Source organism: Schistocerca serialis, chromosome 6 (genome assembly GCF_023864345.2).
Source record: "Schistocerca serialis cubense isolate TAMUIC-IGC-003099 chromosome 6, iqSchSeri2.2, whole genome shotgun sequence".
In the NCBI taxonomy this organism is placed as follows: Eukaryota; Metazoa; Arthropoda; class Insecta; order Orthoptera; family Acrididae; genus Schistocerca; species Schistocerca serialis.
Window position 1 is genome coordinate 551,173,660 of NC_064643.1, and position 24,196 is coordinate 551,197,855.

General features: G+C 45.0%; 1 non-coding gene across 1 annotated transcript; it reads left to right on the forward strand.

Moving 5' to 3' along the window:
- Positions 1–2,961: 2,961 nt before the first annotated feature.
- Positions 2,962–3,045, forward strand: Trnap-ugg (transfer RNA proline (anticodon UGG)). Its single transcript has one exon. It is a non-coding gene; the product is annotated as a tRNA-Pro (tRNA).
- Positions 3,046–24,196: the final 21,151 nt, after the last annotated feature.

Below are 24,196 nucleotides of genomic sequence, written 5' to 3' on the forward strand. Positions count from 1 at the left end.
GAAGGGGCTGCTCACTAAATTCCGAAATCCGATCTTCGCTGAGGATGTAGAGCATATATTATTACCTCCAACTTTCAAATCGCGCAATGATCACCATTCAAAGATACGAGAAATTACAACTCGTAACGAGGCGTTCAAACAGTCGTTTTTCGCTCGTGCGACTCTTGAGTGGAACAGACGAGGAGAAATATGACTCTGGCGCGAATTGTGCCCTCCGCCATACATTGCTTGGTGGCTAGCGGAGTGTATAATTATGTAGATGTAGAAAGGTGGTCATAATGTTCTGGCTGATATGTCTATTTTTCTGTTATGTCCAAAATATACACGGAGAAACATTGTTTAGTATGCACTGTACTAATACAAATGAGTCACAACTTATCACGATAATGTTACGAAAAAAGCTCTATTATTATTAAAACAAAGTTTCCCAAACTGTCGGAATTATCGGGATAACACGCACTTCTGGCTTCGAAACGATCTGTGTCTACTTTCAGTCCGCAATCATAGCGAACAAGCGTTACAGGCCTATCACGAAAGTACGTATGAGGATGTAGCAGTGCGAGTAGATACATAGCGAAATCCAGATAACAAACCATTCAGCGCTCAGTTATTAAGTCAATACAGCTGATAGTAGCAAAAAAAAAAAAAAAAACATGCATTAACAAGTGTGCAGTTCAGCAAGTTTTTCACCCTTCAATCTACAGGGTACAGAATCAAAACAGCAACAAAACTTATGGGGCAGATGTTGTATTAGGATTTATTTACTGATTTTCGATCTGCTTGCTAGAGGTTCTTTTACAGAAGAGACAAAAATCTTGTCTCCGGCAAGATTAGAGCTGAAAGCTAACACAGTCCGGTGATCATAAAACAGGCAGAATAGTTTTACTCGGCCAGTGCGTTTCTTGAGCTGCTGCCAGTAGGGAAGTTCGCACTTAAAAGACATGGAATAGCAGAGTGCCATATTAACTAGGAGCAGAAATATCAAATAGGTCGCATTTCCGTAACTACGATTTGGGTGTAAAACGTAGTTAGGAACGATATCCAGATGCACCAACCCATATACGAGGTGCATTCAAGTTCTAAGGCCTCCGATTTTTTTTCTCCGGACTGGAAAGAGATAGAAACATGCGCATTGTTTTAAAATGAGGCCACGTTCATTGTCAATATGTCCCAGAGATGGTAGCACCGTACGGCAGATGAGAACTGTTTTAAATACTTAAAATGGCGACGTTTTCCTTACTTGAACAGCGTGCAATCATTCGTTTTCTGAATTTGCGTGGTGTGAAACCAATTGAAATTCATCGACAGTCGAAGGAGACATGTGGTGATGGAGTTATGGATGTGTCGAAAGTGCGTTAGTGGGTGTGACAGTTTAATGAAGGCAGAACATCGTGTGACAACAAACCGAAACAACCTCGGGCTCGCACAAGCCGGTCTGACGACATGATCGAGAAAGTGGAGAGAATTGTTTTGGGGGATCGCCAAATGACTGTTGAACAGATCGCCTCCAGAGTTGGCATTTCTGTGGGTTCTGTGCACACAATCCTGCATGACGACCTGAAAATGCGAAAAGTGTCATCCAGGTGGGTGCCACGAATGCTGACGGACGACCACACGGCTGCCCGTGTGGCATGTTACCAAGCAATGTTGACGCGCAATGACAGTATGAATGGTCGGTTGTGACAATGGATGAGACGTGGATGCCATTTTTCAATCCAGAAACAAAGCGCCAGTCAGCTCAATGGAAGCACACAGATTCACCGCCACCAAAAAAATTTCGGGTAACCGCCAGTGCTGAAAAAATGATGGTGTCCATGTTCTGGGACAGCGAGGGCGTAATCCTTACCCATTGCGTTCCAAAGGGCACTACGGTAACAGGTGCATCCTACGAAAATGTTTTGAAGAACAAATTCCTTCCTGCACTGCAACAAAAACGTCCGGAAAGGGCTGCGCGTGTGCTGTTTCACCAAGACAACGCACCCGCACGTCGAGCTAACGCTACGCAACAGTTTCTTCGTGATAACAACTTTGAAGTGATTCCTCATGCTCTCTACTCACCTAACCTGGCTCCTAGTGACTTTTGGCTTTTTCAACAATGAAAGACACTCACCGTGGCCGCACATTCACTAGCCGTGCTGCTATTGCCTCAGCGATTTTCCAGTGGTCAAAACAGACTCCTAAAGAAGCCTTCGCCGCTGCCATGGAATCATGGCGTCAGCGTTGTGAAAAATTTGTACGTCTGCAGGGCGATTACGTCGAGAAGTAACGCCAGTTTCATCGATTTCGGGTGACTAGTTAATTAGAAAAAAAATCAGAGGCCTTAGAACTTGAATGCACCTCGTATTATAAATAAAGAGCAGGAAAATGATTTCGGATGTTCTCCTCTTCAGTAGTTGTCATATGTGTTTTTGTTTTTCTGCTTTAAGTGAACTGCAAACTAAAAAAGTCATTCAGCAGAAGAGATTCATTTTTTAGCATACCCACGTACTAGGAAGAAATGGCTCTGAGCACTATGGGACTTAACATCTGAGGTCATCAGTCCCCTAGAACTTAGAACTGCTTAAACCTAACTAACCTAAGGACATTACACACATCCATGTCCGAGGCAGGATTCGAACCTGCGACCGTAGCGGTCGCGTGGTTCCAGACTGAAGCGCCTAGAACCGCTCGGCCACTGCGGCCGGCTACTAGGAACATTATGAGTAAATAACATTCACTGTTATATACATGAAAACAATTTCCTTTATAAATGATTTCATCCGCAGCACCTCTAATTCATAACAGCACAAATTAAAAGACGACGTGACCCTCTTTGTCGACGTTTGCGTTTTGTAACCAAATTTCATAAGTGGCAAATAATGTGTGTACGGTCCAGTCACATTAATGAGAGCACCATCTACCTTCAACATCAACGTGCAACAACCGCTCGCAGACTGCAGGTGACAGCTCTAGCAGCAATGGGCCCGGGTGGCCGAGCGGTTCTAGGCGCTACAGTCTGGAACCGAGCGACCGCTACGGTCGCAGGTTCGAATCCTGCCTCGGGCATGGATGTGTGTGATGTCGTTATATTAGTTAGGTTTAAGTAGTTCTAAGTTATAGGGGACTGATGACCTCAGACGTTAAGTCCCATAGTGCTCAGAGCCATTTGAACCAGTAATGGGCGTTCAAAGCATGTCGAGGGGACGCGGAAAACAGTGCAGTCGTTGTCGTAATGTGGAAATGAAGCGATTTTTCTGACATCCAAAAGCGTTGTGATCATTGGCTTTAGAGTCAAGGGTGGAAGCATTTCCCAAATAGCTAAGTTTTTAAACTGTTCGTGTGCCGCCTTGGTTGAGGTATACCATGGATGGCAAAATGGCGCTCTCGAAAACTGGAACCAAGGCAACTATGGTGCACCGCTGGCCATATATGACAGGGGTGAACGACGGCTACGTGGATGTGTACAAACGAACATATGTTCGACTGTTGAGCAGCTGATGACCCAGATGAACCAATGAGCTACCAACAGAGTCTCCTCAATGAATGTTTCTGCGTATGGCCTCCGCAACAGGCGTCTGGTTCGTGCACTCATCCGTGTGAGGCGTGGCGCCTATCGCCCCTGTCCAGAGCCTGCGTATCGGGAGAATGACTGCACACTGACAGATGGTCTGAAGCGGGATCAGTAGAGTACATAGTACTAATTTTTTATCTGCTAGGGGACAGTAGCGGACAGGACTAAACAGAAATAACTACAATGTTTTGACCGCCAGAGTCCAGTAGTGCACAGAGACAATCAAGAAACAGATCAAGAGAATGTTTTTGTGAATTGTTCTACGTATTTCTTGAATGGTTTTTTGTTTATTTATGTTTGTACAGTTTTTATATGCTTCTAGTAGTGTGAATAATGCGTGAATGTGGTTTAAAGTAAATATGTAGATCACTGTTATACTGATGAACGCTGTAAGAAGTAGTGTGAGAAAGTTTTAAGACAGTGTGAATGCAGACGAGGGGGAATTTTGTTTCATAATATGTTAAGTAAGATTATGGTAAAGGGAAAGCTAATTCGAGTGCAAATGAAAATAGTTAATAAATTGAAGTATAAACAAAATATCAGAATGATAAATAATTATTTCGGGAAAAAGTACAGTTCGAAAGTGTATTATTTGTTGATTGGTTATTCATGAAAATAGCGGACTAACGCGAGAGAATAATATTTTTCTGTTGGCCTTTAAGGAAACTGACCAGTCAGAGTGAAGTATTCTTCGCGCTTCTTTTCTCTTGGAGATAGAGAATGCTTACAGCAGTCTAAAGGAGTCGGAGTGCAGCCATTCAATGGTAAGGTCGTGCGTAGTATGAGCTCCGGAGGAAGTTATAATTTGCCGGCTGTAGTTGTGCTGCATGCTTCAAAAGTGTCTTAAATTCAAGGCATATTTATTCCGGTGTGTTTTTTAGAAGGTACGGATTTTTTAAGTAATTTTGTGTATGAGAAACGATAGTAATTGAGCGTGGAATATGGAGCAGATCGGTGACTAAAACCTTGAGTGCATTAGACACCTATAAACGTAATAGTAGGGCGAGCATTTTCATTTAAGAACAATCCGTGCTTAGTAGCTGTTCAGATTGCGGGAAATACATCACCATAGACTTGCTAACGTGAATAAAAGGGTTTATGCTTGACTTCGTTAGGTTTAGCACGGGCTTCGAAGAACTTGTAATTATAAACTTCAGAATATACCGAAGTTTTGCCAGTGTCTCCATCTTTCATTCAAAATTAAGACCTTTTCCCGATTCTTGGAGTAGTTACGTTGTATGCAGCCTGGTACGATAGGTTTCTGCTCGTCTTTCCTACCGGCGATCTGCTGCTACGAGTTCACTGGTAGGTGCAGGTAATGGACTGAAGGAACCGCGCAGCCGCACGTGCACCCAGTACCACAACTGGGCATCCAGTGACAGGCAACAGGTGGCCTTTCCAGGTGAATCACGTTTTATGCTCCATCGGACAGATGGCTGTTGCCGTATACGGGGTGAAACGTCTGAAAGCGGACATCCTGCAACAATCACTGGAGGGGTCCAAACCAGAGGAGGGAGCGTTACGGTCTGGTGAATGTTTTCGTGACGTTGCCTCCGGGATCTCCTCATTCTGGATGGCACAATGGATCAACACAAATATGCATCTAATCTTGGGGACAATGCCCACCCTATGTGCAGTTTACTTTCCCTTGGCACGATGACATCAGCAAGCAGGACAGTGCAACGTATCACACAGCTCGCAGTGTACGTCTGTGGTTCAAAGAGCTCAACGATGTCTTTACCTTACTCCCATGGTCACCAGACTCCACAGACGTAAACCCAATCGAGAATCCGTGGGACCACATCGATTCGGCCGTTCGCGCCGTGGGTCCTCAGCCGAGAAATGAAGCGCAGCTAGGCACAGCACTAGCGTCGGCACGGCTCTAAGTACCTGTCGGTACCTTCCAGGACTTCATTGGCACTGTTTCTGCACGTCTAACAATGGTCCGTGCTGCATAAGGTCGACATTCAGGCTTTTGACAGGTGTTACGTTAAAGTGACTCTACAGCGTAGTTTCAAATGGTTCATTTGGCTCTAAGTGCTATGGGACTTAACATCTGAGGTGCATCAGTTCCCTAGACTTGGAACTACTTAAAACTAACTAACCTAAGGACACCACACACATCCATGCCCTAGGCAGGATTCGAACCTGCGACCGTAGCAGCAGCGCAGTTCCGGACTGAAGCGCCTAGAACCATTCGGCCACAGTTGCCGGCGTGTGTGTTGTTCTTAGCATAAGAGAGTTTAAGTAGTGTCTAAGCCTAGGGACCGATGACCTCAGCAGTTTGGTCCCTTAGGAATTCACACGCATTTGAACATTTTTATGAAACAACATCGCAGGAATCGATCGGTTCAAAAATGGTTCAAATGGCTCTGAGCACTATGGGACTTAACATCTGAGGTCATCAGTTCCCTAGACTTGGAACTACTTAAACCTAACTAACCTAAGGACATCACACACATCCATGCCCTAGGCAGGATTCAAAGCTGCGACCGTAGCAGCAGTGCGCCTCCGGACTGAAGCGCCTAGAACCACTTGGCCACGGTTGCCGGCGTGAGTGTTGTTCTTAGCATAAGATAGTTTAAGTAGTGTGTAAGCCTAGGGACCGATGACCTCAGCAGTTTGGTCCCTTAGGAATTAACACACATTTGAACATTGTTATGAAACAACATCGCAGGAATGGATCGGTTCAAAAATGGTTCAAATGGCTCTGAGCACTATGGGACTTAACATCTGAGGTCATCAGTCCCCTAGAACTTAGAACTACTTAAACCTAACTAACCTAACGACACCACACACATCCATGCCCGAGGCAGGATTCGAACCTGCGACCGTAGCAGCAGCGCAGTTCCGGACTGAAGCGCCTAGAACCGCTCGGCCACAGCGGCAGGTTGATGTGGGGGGCAGGGACTGAACAGCGGGGTGATCGGTCCCATCGGATTAGGGAAAGACGAGGAAGGAAGTCGGCCGTGCCCTTTCAAAGGAACCATCCCAATAATTGCCTGAAGCGATTTAGGGAAATCACGGAAAACCTAAATCAGGACGGCCACAAGCGGGTTTGAACCGTCATCCTTCCGAATGCGAGTCCAGAGTGTTCGAACTACTACGCCATCTCGCTCTGTCGGTGGGCCGGCGACGGTGTATAAAGGAGCCGCCGATGCTGTGGAAACTTACTTAGGGTGAGATTGTGCATCAGCATATACACCTGGTGGCCAGCTGGTCCGTTGAAATATTGTGTCAAGATGACTACATTATACGGCTGCAGCCCCTAGAAGAGTGTGATATTGTTATTTTATCCATGCTGAATCCTGCGAACTCCGCGGCCGTTAATGATAGTTTGTGAATGACGCAACCAGCCACAAATACTTTTTGAATGTTTTGTTTTTATTTTACTGCCATAACTGGTTTTCGGCTACCATGCCCATCTTCAGACGGCTAACATTTTTGGTTTCATAGATGTTTTGGTCAACAGCATGTCGTCTGCTCCATAATATGTTCCAGTAGATAGCGGTTCGTTTTGTTGTCGTCCATGTGGTTTTCCATTTCCGTATATACGTCCTCGAATTCCGCCACAACGCACTTATTGTAAAACTGCTTACTCATAAACTTTGCGCCGGCCGGAGTGGCCGTGCGGTTCTAGGCGCTTCAGTCTGGAACCGAGCGACCGCTACGGGCGCAGGTTCGAATCCTGCCTCGGGCATGGGTGTGTGTGATGTCCTTAGGTTAGTTACGTTTAATTAGTTCTAAGTTCTAGGAGACTGATGACCTCAGAAGTTAAGTCACATAGTGCTCAGAGCCATTTGAACCATAATCTTTGCATTGTAAAGAAAAAAATCAAGTGTACAGTACATGTGCGATGCTCAACATGCAATTTAACAATATTATTAAATATGCCACAGTAACTTTTTTTACAACATGTGTGTTGTGGTGGAATTCGAGAACATATAGATCAAGCTAGAAAACCATATGGACCAAAACAAAACGATCCGCTATCTATTGGAACATATTGTGGAGCAGACGACATGCTGTTGTCCAAAACATCTTTGTAATGAAAAATGTTATCCATCTGAATATGGGCATGGTGGCCCGAAGCCGGTTATGGCCGTAGGTTGAAAACAAGACATTCAAAATGTGATCAAATGTGTGTGAATGTCTATGGGACCAAACTGCTGAGGTCATCGATCCCTAGACTTACACACTACCTAAACTAACTTACATTAAACATAACACACACACACACCCATGCCCGAGGGAGGATTTGAACCTCCGGCGGGAGTGGCCCCCGAGCCATGACATGGCGCCTCTAACCGCGCGGCCGCTACCCGCGCCCAAGACATTCAAACAGTATTTGTGGCTGGTTGCGTCATTCACCAGCTAGAGTATGATATGTCTGAGATTATTAGAGAGCGTAAATTTTAATACATGCCACAGTTTTCTTGGTCCCAAAGACGGAAAAATAACAGTTACAACTGCTCTTGCAAAAAAATGGTTCAGATGGCTCTGAGCACTATGCGACTTAACTTCTGAGGTCATCAGTCGCCTAGAACTTAGAACTAATTAAACCTATCTAACCGAAGGACATCACATACATCCATGCCCGAGGCAGGATTCGAACCTGCGACCGTAGCGGTCGCTCGGTTCCCGACTGTAGCGCCTAGAACCGCACGGCCACTCCGGCCGGCAACTGCTCTTGCAGCTTGACCCTCGAGACACGGATTCAAGAAAGCAGTGGACCGCTGGGTACTTCACCCTCTTGACGCAGAGAAGTAACACGAGCAAATAGGTATCATACGCGGTTATCATCTTCCCCCGATTCACTGTATGTGACACCTGTTCAATCACTTCGTTGTTATTTACTATTTTCGACCGCAGCGGATACTGACCTTGAAAGACCAAAAGTTCAGCCTTATATAGATAAAACATCTACATCTACGTGATTACTCTGCTATTCACAATAAGGTGCCTGGCACAGAGTTCAATGAACCACCTTCATGCTGTCTCTCTACCGTTCCACTCTCGAAAGGCACGCGGGAAAAACGAGCACTTAAATTTTTCCGTGCTAGCCCTGATTTCTCTTATTTTATCGTGATGATCATTTCTCCCTATGTAGGTCGGTGCCAACAGAATGTTTTCCTGATCGGAGGAGAAAACTGGTGATTGAATTTTCATGAGAAGATCCCGTCGCAACGAAAAACGCCTTTGTTTTAATGATTGCCACTGCAATTCACGTATCATGTCTGTGACACTATCTCCACTGTTTCGCGATAATACAAAACGAGCTGCCCTTCTTCGTACTTTTTCGATGTCATCCGTCAGTCCCATCTGATGCGGATCCCACACCGGACAGCAATACTCCAGAATAGGGCGGACAAGCGTAGTGTAAGCAGTCTCTTTAGTAGACCTGTTGCACCTTCTACGTGTTCTGCCAATGAATCGCTGTCTTTGGTTTGCTCTACTCACAGTATTACCTATGTGATCGTTTCAATTGAGGTTATTTGCAATTGTAATGCCTAAGTATGTAGTTGAATTTACAGCATTCAGATTTGTGTGACTTACCGCGTAGCCGGCCGAAGTGGCCGAGCGGTTCTAGGCGCTGCAGTCCGGAACCGCGAGACTGCTACGGTCGCAGGTTCGTATCCTGCCTCGGGCATGGAGGTGTGTGGTGTCCTTAGGTTAATTCGGTTTAACTAGTTCTAAGTTCTAGGGGACTAATGACCTCAGAAGTTGAGTCCCATAGTGCTAAGAGCCATTTGAACCATCTTACCGCGTAATCGAAATTTAGCTGATTTCTTTTAGTACTTATTTGAATAACTTCGCACTTTTCTTTATTCAGGGTCAATTGCCACTTTTCGCACCATACAGATATCTTATCTAAATCATTTTGCAAGTCATTTTGATCATGTGATGACTTTACAACACGGTAAATGACAGCATCATCTGCAAACAATCTAAGACGGCTACTCAGATTGTCTCCTATGTCGTTAATATAGATCAGGAACAATAGAGGGCCTATAACACTTCCTTGGGGAAAGCTAGAAATTACTTCTGTTTTACTCGATGACTTTCCGTCTATTACTACGAACTGTGACCTTCTGACAGGAAATCACGAATCCAGTCGCACAACTGAGGTGATACTCCGTAGTCACACAATTTGATTAGAAGACGCTTGTGAGGAACGGTCTCGAAAGCCTTCTGGAAATCTAAAAATATGGAATCAATTTGACATCCCCTGTCGATAGCACTTATTACTTCATGAGTATAAAGAGCTAGTTGTGTTTCACAAGAATGATATTTTCTGAATCCGTGCTGACTATATGTCAATAAAGAAGGAATAAAATAAAAAAAACGAATCACTAGCTACTTCATTTCAATTCTGCTGCTTTTGCAAAGACGGTCAACTACACACAACGGGTGCGAGTAGTTCTACGCAGTCCGTAGAACTCGAATGCAATTCAGCAATTGTATGCGGTCGCATACGCCGGTCCCGTAATTCAGCGCTGCCTTTCGTCTTGTGCATCTCTCTCTCCGTTCTGCCTCTCAGCGATCCTCCAGACCGGCGCGCCCACTCCACCCACCCTCCCCCTTCCTTGGTGGTATTACAACTTGCAGCCGCTCGTCCCTCTACTCGTGAGCCCACGTTTCAAAGAGTTCCACGAGTCCTGCCGAGGTCCTTGTTAATGCTCCACGGAGAACGCGCCTCTGGGCGGAGCGCTTGATCATTCGCTACTTGACTCCCACCATTCCGCGACCGGCACTGCATTCTCTCTGCGAAGAAACACTCGTTTGTTTCAGCCCGCGTACTCGCAACTTCGGGCGAGCTATTGTGGTGTAAGTACAAACCTACGTCTTCGTTCAGTCCGGGCTTTTGCAATTCGGCATGTATTCGAACAGAAACGTCTCGTTTCTACAAAAAGTTGAATGTCCTCTTAACTGTGACGTCAGAAACTGAGAGACGTCATACGAGTTTTCATCTGTGCTCAGTTGCCATTACGTGCTCTTACGTTACATTTATACTATGCGTACCAAATCTGAAATGTTCTGAGAGATGAAGTCTCGTTACTGAATACCTTATATCAAACCGAATTTCCGTTGGCTCATTACAGAGCCAAAATCTGGCTTATTTATTTTCACAGGTTAATTTTACTCGTGAGAGAGTATAATAGAAAAGTCGGTAAATTTTAGCTGGCAAGGACTCGAAGAAACAGTCCTTACATCTCACGAGCACCTGCTTAAAAAATTCCAAAACAGTCTCCTATGGCAGCAGTTTCGAATATTCTCCAGTCCACATGTGTCACGACGAGAAAAAATTAATCAAATAAGAGGATGTGTACTAGCTATCATTCGTACCAAGCTACACATGCAAATATCTGATACAATAAACAGTAGCCTCTGCGCATACGTAATAGAATACACGCAAATGTGAATGAATTTAACTACTGCGAATGGTACAATCTACATCTACATCTGCATGGATACTCTGCAAATCACATTTAAGTACCTGGCAGAGGGTTCATCGAACCACCTTCACAATTCTCTATTACTCCAACCTCGTACAGCGCGCGGAAAGAACGTACGAGCTCTGATTTCCCTTATTTTATGGTGGTGATCGTTCCTCCCTATGTAGGTCGGTGTCAACAAAATATTTTGACATTCGGAGGAGAAAGTTGATGATTGGAATTTCGTGAGAAGATTCCGTCGCAACGAAAAACGTCGTTCTTTTAATGATGTCCAGCCCAAATCCTGTATCATTTCTGTGACGCTGTCTCCCATATTTCGCGATAATACGAAACGTGCTGCCTTCCTTTGAACTTTTTCGATGTACTCCGTCAGTCCTATCTGGTAAGGATCCCACACCGCGCAGCAGTATTCTAAAAGAGGTCGGAGAAGCGTAGTGTAGGCGGTCTGCTTAGTAGGTCTGTTACATTTTCTAAGTGTCCTGCCAATAAAACGCAGTCTTTGGTTAGCCTTCCCCACAACATTTTCTATGTGTTGGTTGAATTTAGGGCTTTTAAATTAGACTGATTTATCGTGTAACCGAAGTTTAACGATTTCCTTTTAGCACTCATGTGGATGACCTCACACTTTTCGTTATTTAGGGTCAACTGCCACTTTCCGCACCATTCAAATGTTTTTTTCTAATTGGTTTTGCAGTTTGTTTTGATCTTCTGATGATTTTATTAGTCGATAAACGACAGCGTCATCTGCAAACAACCGAAGACGGCTGCTCAGATTGTCTCCCAAATCGTTTATATAGATAAGGAACAGCAGATGGCCTATGACACAACCTTGGGGAACGCCAGAAATCACTTCTGTTTTACTCGATGACTTTCCGTCAGTTACTACGAACTGTGACCTGCCTGACAGGAAATCACAAATCCAGTCACGTAACTGAGACGATATTCCAGAAGCGCGCAATTTCACTACGAGCTGCTCGTGTGGTACAGTGTCAAAATCCTTCCGGAAATCCAGAAATACGGAATGGATCTGAAATCCCTCGCCAATAGCACTCAACACTTCATGTGAATAAAGAGCTAGTTGTGTTTCACAGGAACGATGCTTTCTAAACATAAACCGGGTGTAAAAGAAACTACGAGGGCGTGATGAAAAGTAATGATTCCGAATGTTTTATTCGGTTATCAGTATCAGTGACGCATAACGTATCATGCATAGTACTCGGTCGATTTTCCTGCTTCGGTGACACTAGCTGCAACGCTCTGCCGCTAGAGGGCACCCAGTTGAGGTGTGTAACATGGCGTTGTTTAGCGCAACTACGTCGGTGCGTGAGAAACAACGTACTGTAATTGAGTTTCTAACCGCAGAAAACGAGTCACTTACTGAAATCCATAGAAGAATGAAATAGGGAGTGATGACTGTACCGACAGCAGTAATGTGCAGCCTTGGGTTGTTTGTGCTCGTAATGCCATACAGCTCCTTCGTAACACGATGCATGCACGTTTGAATGCTTGCATTCAACGTTCTGGCGGTTGCACCAGTTATCAGAGTACCAGCACTCACATTTCCACTGGATTATCTCGCGCATACATCAATCTCTGATCTTGCAATATCGATCACCCAAACATGTGACCTAGTCAAATGTATTCCTCAAATTTCGTTACTCTACATTAATTAGTTTTTGGTGTTTCGATTTTTTTGCCGCCACTGTATGTACTGAAACGTCTCACGTGAGCCGTTCCACTGATCCTGGAAACCAACCTTATGTTTTGCTACAATTGTTAACGACACAAATGTTCGGTTCAACTATACCCGGAGAGAAAGTTGGACGAGAGAGTGCGTGATATTACAGCGGCATTTCAACGCCAAAGGAGAATGTCTTTTTCAGTTTCAAATTCACAACTACGTTCTATATGTATTCGTGTAACCAATTATCATGTATTCATGTCATATTTCCTGTCCGCACTGTCGTCTGCCAGTATGAATGTGTAGTTTGTCTGCAACTGGCGTTTCGGGTTTTCTTAGTTGCCAGGAGGTTTCCTTGAATGTTACGGGCAGTTTAGCCAACCTTTGTGTAGAGTTTTAAATTCGGTTACATTAGGTCAGAGAGGCATTAGTAGCCACTGGGCAGCATCCATTGTGAGGTCGGTACAGGTAGAAACCGCTTACGCTCTTTGAGCCCTTCCTGGTCGCTGTGTAGATCCAGGAGAGGGGGCAGATTAGTTTTACTCTTCCCTAGGTCGCCGGTGAGTAAGGATGCTCTGAGTAGAATCACTAGTTCCTAAGTTGAAGTGTGTAAGAGTTTGCTTTGTTTGAGTTTCCGGTGGTCACCCTGGTGTGTGGCACTGATAATCATGCCGCTCCAGCTATTTCAGTCAGGGAACGGCGATAATTTAATTAGCGTTCAGTTTATTCGATGAGATCTGAAGCGCAAAGGCAACTTGTTGTGGACAAGTAGTGCCTCCACGTGATGCTCAGTTTTAGTCAATTTCGTGTATCATGTATGAAGGTGTCGTGTGCTTTGTGGAATGCTTTTGTTAAATTTTATTTAATTCAGAGTCCAATTTGTGTTTCCCATGGACTTAGTAACCCGTACTCCGCTGCACCGTGTGCATTTCTTTACAAACCATGAGGCTCCAATTCGGCGCAAACACTTCTCGTGTTCGAACTGAATCTTCAATATCATCACGGAGTAGATGTGCTCACGTTTGTTATTCCGCAGCTCCGTGATCCAGTGACTAGTGTTGCTACATCTGGATCACGGGGTCCCGGATTCGATTCTCGGCCGGGTTGGGGACTTTCTCTGCCCGAGGATTGGGTGTTTGTGTTGTCCTCAGCATTTCATCATCATCCTTATCATTCGTAACTGTGGCTGGATTGTACTGTGAAAAAATTGAGACTTTGTACGGGCGCTGATGACCGCGCAGTTGAGCGCCCCACAAACCAATAATCATCATCTTCATCATCATCACGTTTGATAAATTTATTTACAAAATTACTGAGTTGTATGGAATTTCGGAAGTGGGCTTTGTTCTCTGATACTGACCATCGAAACCACACGCACTCTGACCCAGAGAGCTTACATGTGGAGTGTGGAAGCTTTCTTATAAATTCTACCTTTCGCTGTGTGAGTGATCAGTGTGAACATGACGTGAGTGAAACTTTCTAGCAGATTAAAACTGTGTACCGGACCGAGATTCGAACTCGGGACATTTGCCTTCCACGGGCAAGTGCTCTACCAACTTCTTTATTTATTTTTTCATATATATATATTTGCATTTTGTTCGTTGTTGACCGTTGTGTTTGGTCTTTGCGGCGGAAGTCAAATGACATCCGTTCAAGTTCATTTGTTGATCCTTCCACACAGTTTTTTCATTACAGAGGCCAACTAGCTCTCTGACCGAACACGCTGAGCTGCCGTGCTGGCTATGAGCTACCCAACCACGCCCCGTCCTCACAGCCTTACTTCTACCAGTACCTCGTCTCCTACCTTCACCACATGACGTGACTGATTTTGTTAATTGTAACTAGTAATGTAGCAGACTTGTCCCCACAGGTGTCAGTTCAGTTGTTAAGAAAATCAGTCAGTTTGCACCTTTATCATGATTATTATGTATCCAATATACGGATTGGTATTTTATTACATCATCAAATTATCTGTGAGGTAGCGCCTTTTTATCAGTTTAATTATTTAAATTTAAATAATTTTGACCCACTAATCAGAAATTTTGTGCTTGGTACTTGTTCGGGGCAAGCGAACGTAGGCTGTACTTGCACAGTCATACACTTGCGTAGTCAAACACAAAATTTCTGATCAGTGAGTCAAAATTACTTAAAGATTAATCAATTAATTCCTGGGATTCAGCAAATCAGAAAAGAGACAGTTCGAGAAGCTGATCCTAGCAGTACCTTGCAATAGCAAAAGCCGACAGGTATCCATCAATACATCTACATTTATAGTCCGCAAGCCACCCAACGGTGTGTGGCGGAGGACACTTTACGTGCCACTGTCATTACCTCCCTTTCCTGTTCCAGTCGCGTATGGTTCGCGGGAAGAACGACTGCCGGAAAGCCTCCGTGCGCGCTCGAATCTCTCTAATTTTACATTCGTGATCTCCTCGGGAGGTATAAGTAGGGGTAAGCAATGTATTCTATACCTCATCCAGAAACGCACCCTCTCAAAACCTGGACAGCAAGCTACACCGCGATGCAGAGCGCCTCTCTTACAGAGTCTGCCACTTGAGTTTGCTAAACATCTCCGCAATGCTATCACGCTTACCAAATAACCCTGTGATGAAACGCGCCGCTATTCTTTGGATCTTCTCTATCACCTCTGTCATCCCGACCTGGTACGGATCCCACATTGATGATCAATACTCAAGTATAGGTCGAACGAGTGTTTTGTAAGCCGCCCCCTTTGTTGATGGACTACATTTTCTAACGACTCTCCCAATGAATCTCAACCTGGCACCCGCCTTATCAACAGTTAATTTTATATGATCACTCCACTTCAAATCGTTCCGCACGCATACTCCCAGATATTTTACAGAAGTAACTACTACCAGTGTTTGTTCCGCTACCATATAATCATACAATAAAGGCTCTTTCTTTCTATGTATTCGCAATACATTACATTTGCCTATGTTAAGGGTCAGTTGCTACTCCTGCACCAAGTGCCTATCCGCTGCAGATCTTCCTGCGTTTCGCTGCAATTTTCTAATGCTGCAACTTCCCTTTATACTACAGCATCATCCGCGAAAAGCCGTATGGAACTTCCGACACTAGAACATAGAAGCACAGGAAACAATATTTAGATGAGAGTACATAACGTCTTTTTATGTTATCCTTTGTGTCTAGTTACTTTCTAAGTGTCAAATAACATCCAAAATTGTTTCTCTCTTTCAGTTTAGCTGTATTTTTCACCGTTGAAACAATTTGCTTTAAAGAACTTTTTCTATTTTTTTATTTAGGCACAGTATTTTCATTGTGCAGGTGTTGTAAATCCTAAATAACTTTTTTATGTTAAGATATTTAGTTATGTAGTGGAATGACATCTGCAACAAAAATATCAATTCCTCATGTAACCTTCGCAACACGTCACGATAAAAGGGATACAATAATATAAATATCAAAAACACACACTGTTACTTTTGCTCGAGTGGGGTAGGTGAGATACGGTTAACTTCCGATGTCAGTAGCCGATGCCATCGCCCGCTATATCTGCGCATGCGAATTCTTCGCGACATCCAAGATTTTTAAAAATTTATGTTCGACATAATGAACTGATCATTGATGTCGTTAAACCACTCGCGATGTGGCTGATTTACATGCTGGCTCGTGTGGAGCACCCACTACGAATAGTCGACTTTCAGAAGAAAGCGACTCCTGTGAAACAGGCTTAAGATACTGTCAACGTTTATACGAAAAACAGCTTACTTTTCCAAACAAGCTTCATTCGAACGGTAAATGTAAATGTCGTGTGACTAGGGCCTCCCGTCGGGTAGACCGTTCGCAGGGTGCAAGTCTTTCGATTTGACGCGTCGATGGGGATGAAATGATGATGATAAGGACAACACAACACCCAGTCCATGAGCGGAGAAAATCTCCGACCCAGCCGGGAATCGAACCCGGTCCCTTAGGATTGATATTCTGCCGCGCTGACCACTCAGCTACCGGGGGCGGACATTCGAACGGTGGTATCATATATGTTCGTCGAGCAATAAACACTGAGGCGACAAAAATTCATGGGATAGCGATATGCACATACACAGATGGTGGTAGTATCGCATACACAAGGTATAAAAGGGCAGTTCATTGACGGAGCTGCCATTTGCACTCAGCTGATTCATGTGACACGGTTTCCGATGTGATTATGGCCGCAAGACAGTGATTAACAGAGTGCGGAATAGTGGGTTGAGCTAGACTCATGGGACATTTCATTTCGGAAATCGTTAGGGAATTCAATCTTCCGATATCCACGGGTCAAGAGTGTGCCGAGAATACCACATTTCAAGCCTTGTACTAAAATGTAAACTTTCACGGCCGGAAATATCATGTCCATTATAATTATCCGGGCTGTTATGCCGTGGTCGGTTGATGAATTCTATGGTGATTCCCAACGTTTCGTCTCCGACTGCGGGAAACATCTTCAAGGGGGTCCGTAGCTTGATGGAAGGTCCAACACACACACTGGCTCGCTACTGACTGCCGCTAAATTTCGTGTCCGCGCGCCCCCGCGCCGCGGCGTGACGTCACGTGTTTTGAAAACGTCAGTGCAATTGGCCGCTGTCCGTCGCCGTCGATCGCCGTTGCCATCACCCAGTAGTGGTCGAGTGGTACACATCTTCTTTAACACCGGCATCCATATACCGTTTAATTTGACGCCCTCCTCCTTTCGTTGAAATTATTTGGGTGTTTAGCGATTTCGATTGCCTCCCTGTAGAGTCTTTCGTAGTGTCCGCTCGTGGCCGCTAGTACTTGCGTCTCCTCGAAACGAATATTGTGGTTCCCTGGCTGGAAAGCATGCTCCGCAACAGCTGATCGTTCCGTTTCTCCTCTTCTACAATTTCCCTTGTGCTCTTCCAACTGTTTGGAAACAGTTCTTTTAGTGGTACCCACATAAACATTACCACAGCTGCATGGGATCCTATACACTCCAGGTGGGCGGATCTTGACGAAGCGGAATATTACCGTAATTTACAAGCCCACCAGGAAGATACAGGAATACCTTAGGCCTGCCAAGGACGCTCGCAAACCATTGGAAAAATCTGGAGTGTATAGGATCCTATGTAGCTGTGGTGATGTTTATGTGGGTACCACCAAAAGAACTGTTTCTAAACGTCTGGAAGAGCACAAGGGAAATTGTAGAAGAGGAGAAACGGAACGATCAGCTGTTGCGGAGCATGCTTTCCAGCCAGGGAACCACAATATTCGTTTCGAGGAGACGCAAGTACTAGCGGCCACGAGCGGACACTACGAAAGGCTCTACAGGGAGGCAATCGAAATCGCTAAACACCCAAATAATTTCAACCGAAAGGAGGAGGGCGTCAAATTAAACGGTATATAGATGCCGGTGTTAAAGAAGATGTGTACCACTCGACCACTACTGGGTGATGGCAACGGCGATCGACGGCGACGGACAGCGGCCAATTGCACTGACGTTTTCAAAACACGTGACGTCACGCCGCGGCGCGGGGGCGCGCGGACACGAAATTTAGCGGCAGTCAGTAGCGAGCCAGTGTGTGTGTTGGACCTTCCATCAAGCTACGGACCCCCTTGAAGATGTCTCCCGCAGTCGGAGACGAAACGTTGGGAATCACCACAGTATTCATCAACCGACCACGGCATAACAGCCTGGATAATTATAATGGATATTTCAAGCCTTACCTCTCACCACGGACAACGCAGTGGCCAACGCCCTTCCCTTAACGACCAAGAGCAGTGGCGTTTGCGTAGAGTTGTCAGTGCTAACAGCAAGCAGCACTGCTTGAAACACCCGCTGATATCGATATGGGACGTACGACGAATAACCGTTCGGACAGTGCGGCGAAATTGGGCGTTAACGAGCTATGGCTACAGATGGCCGACGCGAGTGTCTTTGCTAACAGCACGATATCGCCTGCAGCGCCTCTCCTGGGCTCGATACCATATCGATTGGACACTGGACTGCTGAAAAACAGTGGTCTGTTCAGATTTCAGTTAGTAAAAGTTGATGGTAGGGTTCGTGTATGGCGCTGCCCCAACGAAGCTGTCGACCCAAGTTATCAACAAGCCATTGAGCAAGCTGGTTGTGGCTCCATAATGGTGTGGGCTGTGTTTACATGGAATGGACTGGGTCCTCTAGTCCAACTGAACCGATCGTTAACTGGAAATGGTTATGTTCGGCTACTTGGAGACCATCTGCAGCCATTGTGGGCTTAATGTTCCCAAACAGCAATGTCATGTCACCGGGCCACAATAGTTCGCGATTGGCTTGAAGAACATATTGGACAATTCGAGCGCCCGACGTGAATTCCACCGAACATTTGCGGGACATAATCGAGGGGTCAGTTCCTGCACAAAATTCTGCATCAGCAACACTTTCGCAATTATGGGCGGCTGTGGAGGCAGCATTGCTCAATATATCTGCAGGCGATTTCCAACGACTTGTTGAGCCCGTGCCATGTCGAGTCGCAGCACTATGCCGGGCAAAAGGAGATGCGACACGACATTAGGAGATATACCACGACTTCCGTCACCTCAATGCAGTCTTCCCTTTAAAAGAGCACACTGGTCACTTTGGAGCGCGGTGGATGGTGTAGAGCTCGAACCATTATATGATAGCGGAACAAACACTGGTAGCAGTTACTTCTGTAAAATATCTGGGAGTATGCGTGCGGAACGATTTGAAGTGGAATGATCATATAAAATTAATTGTTGGTAAGGCGGGTACCAGGTTGAGATTCATTGGGAGAGTGCTTAGAAAATGTAGTCCATCAACAAAGGAGGTGGCTTACAAAACACTCGTTCGACCTATACTTGAGTATTGCTCATCAGTGTGGGATCCGTACCAGATCGGTCTGACGGAGGAGATAGAGAAGATCCAAAGAAGAGCGGCGCGTTTCGTCACAGGGTTATTTGGTAACCGTGATAGCGTTACGGAGATGTTTAATAAACTCAAGTGGCAGACTCTGCAAGAGAGGCGCTCTGCATCGCGGTGTAGCTTGCTCGCCAGGTTTCGAGAGGGTGCGTTTCTGGATGAGGTATCGAATATATTGCTTCCCCCTACTTATACCTCCCGAGGAGATCACGAATGTAAAATTAGAGAGATTAGAGCGCGCACGGAGGCTTTCAGACGGTCGTTCTTCCCGCGAACCATACGCGACTGGAACAGGAAAGGGAGGTAATGACAGTGGCACGTAAAGTGCCCTCCGCCACACACCGTTGGGTGGCTTGCGGAGTATAAATGTAGATGTACATGTAGATCACGTGACCCTGCACCGCTGATGTATGTCACAACAGAGAAGTGGCATGTACCATCCAGTCGGTTGAGTGGAGTCAACGCAGTAAGATGTATTGACGTGGGGATGTGACAGGATGGCACAAAGGAGCTGTCATGAAGCAGTCATGACCACAACGCGAATGAAGTTCTCAAGTTTGTTGGCGTGTCAACGCGGATTGTCAACGTTTCTACACAGAATGGTGTACCAAACGCAGCCATGTAACATCGGCACAAGAATAGTACCCGTAAAAAAGATCCTAATCGACATGGATCGGATACGAGTGGGACGCCTTGCCAGTCTTTCAACTAGCAAAAGGTCATTGTCCATAGTGGCACATAAACGTGCACGTCTTTGGTGCTTCGAACAAAAGACTATTTACGAGGGATTTCAGATCGATTCCGTATTTCTGGATTTCCGGAAGGGTTTTGACATTGTACCAGACAAGCGGCTCGTAGTGAAATTGCGTGCTTATGGAATATCGTCTCAGTTATGTGATTAGATTTGTGATTTCCTGTCAGAGAGGTCACAGTTCGTAGTAATTGACGGAAAGTCATCGAGTAAAACAGAAGAGATTTCTCGCGTTCCCCAGGGTAGTGTTACAGTCCCTTTGCTGTTTCTTATCTATATAAATGATTTGGGAGACAAACCGAGCAGCCGTTTTAGGTTGTTTGCAGATGACGCTGTCGTTTATCTACTAATAAAGTCATCAGAAGATCAAAACAAACTGCAAAACGATTTAGAAAGGATATCTGAATGGTGCCTAAATAACGAAAAGCGTGAGGTGATCCACATGAGTGCTAAAAGGAACTCGTTAAACTTCGGTTACACGATAAAACAGTCAAATCTAAAGGCCGTAAATTCAACTAAGTACCTAGGAATTACAATTACGAACAACATAAATTGGAAGGATTACATAGAGAATATTGTGGGGAAGGCTAACCAAAGACTACATTTTATTGGCAGGACACTTAGAAAATGTAACAGACCTACTAAGGAGACTGCCTACACTACGCTTGTCCGTCCTCTTTTAGAATACTGCTGCGCGGTGTGGGACTGACGGAGTTCATAGAAAAAGTTCAAAGAAAGGCAGCACGTTTCGTATTATCGCGAAATATGGGAGAGAGTCTCACAGAAATGATATAGGACTTGGGCTGGACATCATTAAAAGAACGGCGTTCTGCGTTTCAACGGAACAGAGAACCGACTCGTGGAGATAACATCTTGGACCTACTGATAACAAACAGACCCGAACTTTTCGACTCTTTAAGTGCAGAACAGGGAATCAGTGATCATAAGGCCGTTGCAGCATCCCTGAATATGGAAGTTAATAGGAATATAACAAAAGGGAGGAAGGTTTATCTGTTTAGCAAGAGTAATAGAATGCAGATTTCAGACTACCTAACAGATCAAAACGAAAATTTCTGTTCCGACACTGACAATGTTGAGTGTTTATGGAAAAAGTTCAATGCAATCGTAAAATGCGTTTTAGACAGGTACATGCCGAGTAAAACTATGAGGGACGGGAAAAACCCACAGTGGTACAACAACAAAGTTAGGAAACTACTGCGAAAGCAAAGAGAGCTTCACTCCAACTTTAAACGCAGCCAAAACCTCTCAGACAAACAGAAACTAAACGATGTCAAAGTTAGCGTAAGGAGGGCTATGCGTGAAGCGTTCAGTGAATTCGAAAGTAAAATTCTATGTACCGACTTGACAGAAAATCCTAGGAAGTTCTGGTCTTACGTTAAATCAGTAAGTGGCTCGAAACAGCATATCCAGACACTCCGGGATGATGATGGCATTGAAACAGAGGATGACACGCGTAAAGCTGAAATACTAAACACCTTTTTCCAAAGCTGTTTCACAGAGGAAGACCGCACTGCAGTTCCTTCTCTAAATCCCCGCACAAACGAAAAAATGGCTGACATCGAAATAAGTGTCCAAGGAGTAGAAAAGCAACTGGAATCACTCAATAGAGGAAAGTCCACTGGACCTGATGGGATACCAATTCGATTCTACAGAGAGTACGCGAAAGAACTTGCCCCCCTTCTAACAGCCGTGTACCGCAAGTCTCTAGAGGAACGGAGGGTTCCAAATGATTGGAAAAGAGCACAGGTAGTCCCAGTCTTCAAGAAGGGTCGTCGAGCAGATGCGCAAAACTATAGACCTATATCTTTGACGTCGATCTGTTGTAGAATTTTAGAACATGTTTTTTGCTCGAGTATCATGTCGTTTTTGGAAACCCAGAATCTACTATGTAGGAATCAACATGGATTCCGGAAACAGCTATCGTGTGAGACCCAACTCGCTTTATTTGTTCTTGAGACCCAGAAAATATTAGATACAGGCTCCCAGGTAGATGCTATTTTTCTTGACTTCCGAAAGGCGTTCGATACAGTTCCGCACTGTCGCCTGATAAACAAAGTAAGAGCCTACGGAATATCAGACCAGCTGTGTGGCTGGATTGAAGAGTTTTTAGCAAACAGAACACAGAATGTTGTTATCAATGGAGAGACGTCTACAGACGTTAAAGTAACCTCTGGCGTGCCACAGGGGAGTGTTATGGGACCATTGCTTTTCACAATATATATAAATGACCTAGTAGATAGTGCCGGAAGTTCCATGCGGCTTTTCGCGGAAGATGCTGTAGTATACAGAGAAGTTGCAGCATTAGAAAATTGTAGCGAAATGCAGGAAGATCTGCAGCGGATAGGCACTTGGCGCAGGGAGTGGCAACTGTCCCTTAACATAGACAAATGTAATGTACTGCGAATACATAGAAAGAAGGATCCTTTATTGTATGATTATATGATAGCGGAACAAACACTGGTAGCAGTTACTTCTGTAAAATATCTGGGAGTATGCGTGCGGAACGATTTGAAGTGGAATGATCATATAACATTAATTGTTGGTAAGGCGGGTACCAGGTTGAGATTCATTGGGAGAGTACTTAGAAAATGTAGTCCATCAACAAAGGAGGTGGCTTACAAAACACTCGTTTGACCTATACTTGAGTATTGCTCGTCAGTGTGGTATCCGTACCAGATCGGTTTGACGGAGGAGATAGAGAAGATCCAAAGAAGAGCGGCGCGTTTCGTCACAGGGTTATTTGGTAAGCGTGATAGCGTTACGGAGATGTTTAGCAAACTCAAGTGGCACACTCTGTAAGAGAGGCGCTCTGCATCGCGGTGTAGCTTGCTGTCCAGGTTTTGAGAGGGTGCGTTTCTGGATGAGGTATAGAATATATTGCTTCCCCCTACTTATACCTCCCGAGGAGATCACGAATGTAAAATTAGAGAGATTCGAGCGCGCATGGAGGCTTTGCGGCAGTCGTTCTTCCCGCGAACCATACGCGACTGGAACAGGAAAGGGAGGTAATGACAGTGGCACGTATGGTGCCTGCCGCCACACACCGTTGGGTGGTTTGCGGAGTATAAATGTAGATGTAGATGTAGATCTTCTCACGAAATTCCAATCACCAATTTCCTCCTCCGAATGCGAAAATATTTTGTTGACACCGACCTTCATCACGGACGATCACCACGATAAAATAAGGGAAATCAGAACTCGTACGGAAAGATATAGGTGTTCATTCTTTCCACGCGGTGTACGAGATTGCAATAATAGAGAATTGTGAAGGTGGTTCGATGAACCCTCTGCCAGGCACTTAAATGTGATTTGCAGAGTATCCATGTAGATGTAGGTAGATGTAGATGAAAAGAGGAACCAGACAGTAGCTGACCGGAGGTGCGTAGTGTGGTCCGACGAGACGCTATTTTGCGTCTTTCCAATTGATGCAAGGCGACGAGGGCGTCGACAGTGCAATGAGGGGTTTAGCCCGCAGTTTGTTCAGAATGTAGGTAGGCCGGAGGCGATTTCGTCATGTTTTGGGTTTCTTGTGTACCATGACCCTAGCCTACTCTTTCATATTAACCTGAACAACAACCAGGACGTCTATTTCAAAAATTTAGGTTATCTTACGTGGACTCCTTCATGATGAGTATGCTGTGGACAGTTCTTTCTTCCAAGGTGACATACGCGCAGTCCTGGTACGCCGAACAACCAACTTTGCTACCATACCTCAACTAGCCCTCTAAACCAGCCGATCTCAGTCCTACGTTAATGTGTGTGTCTGTTTGGAATAGCTGGTGAAACATAGCATTCAACAACCTTGTAGTTTTATATCTCTGCAGGATCCAATCATCAGAGATTG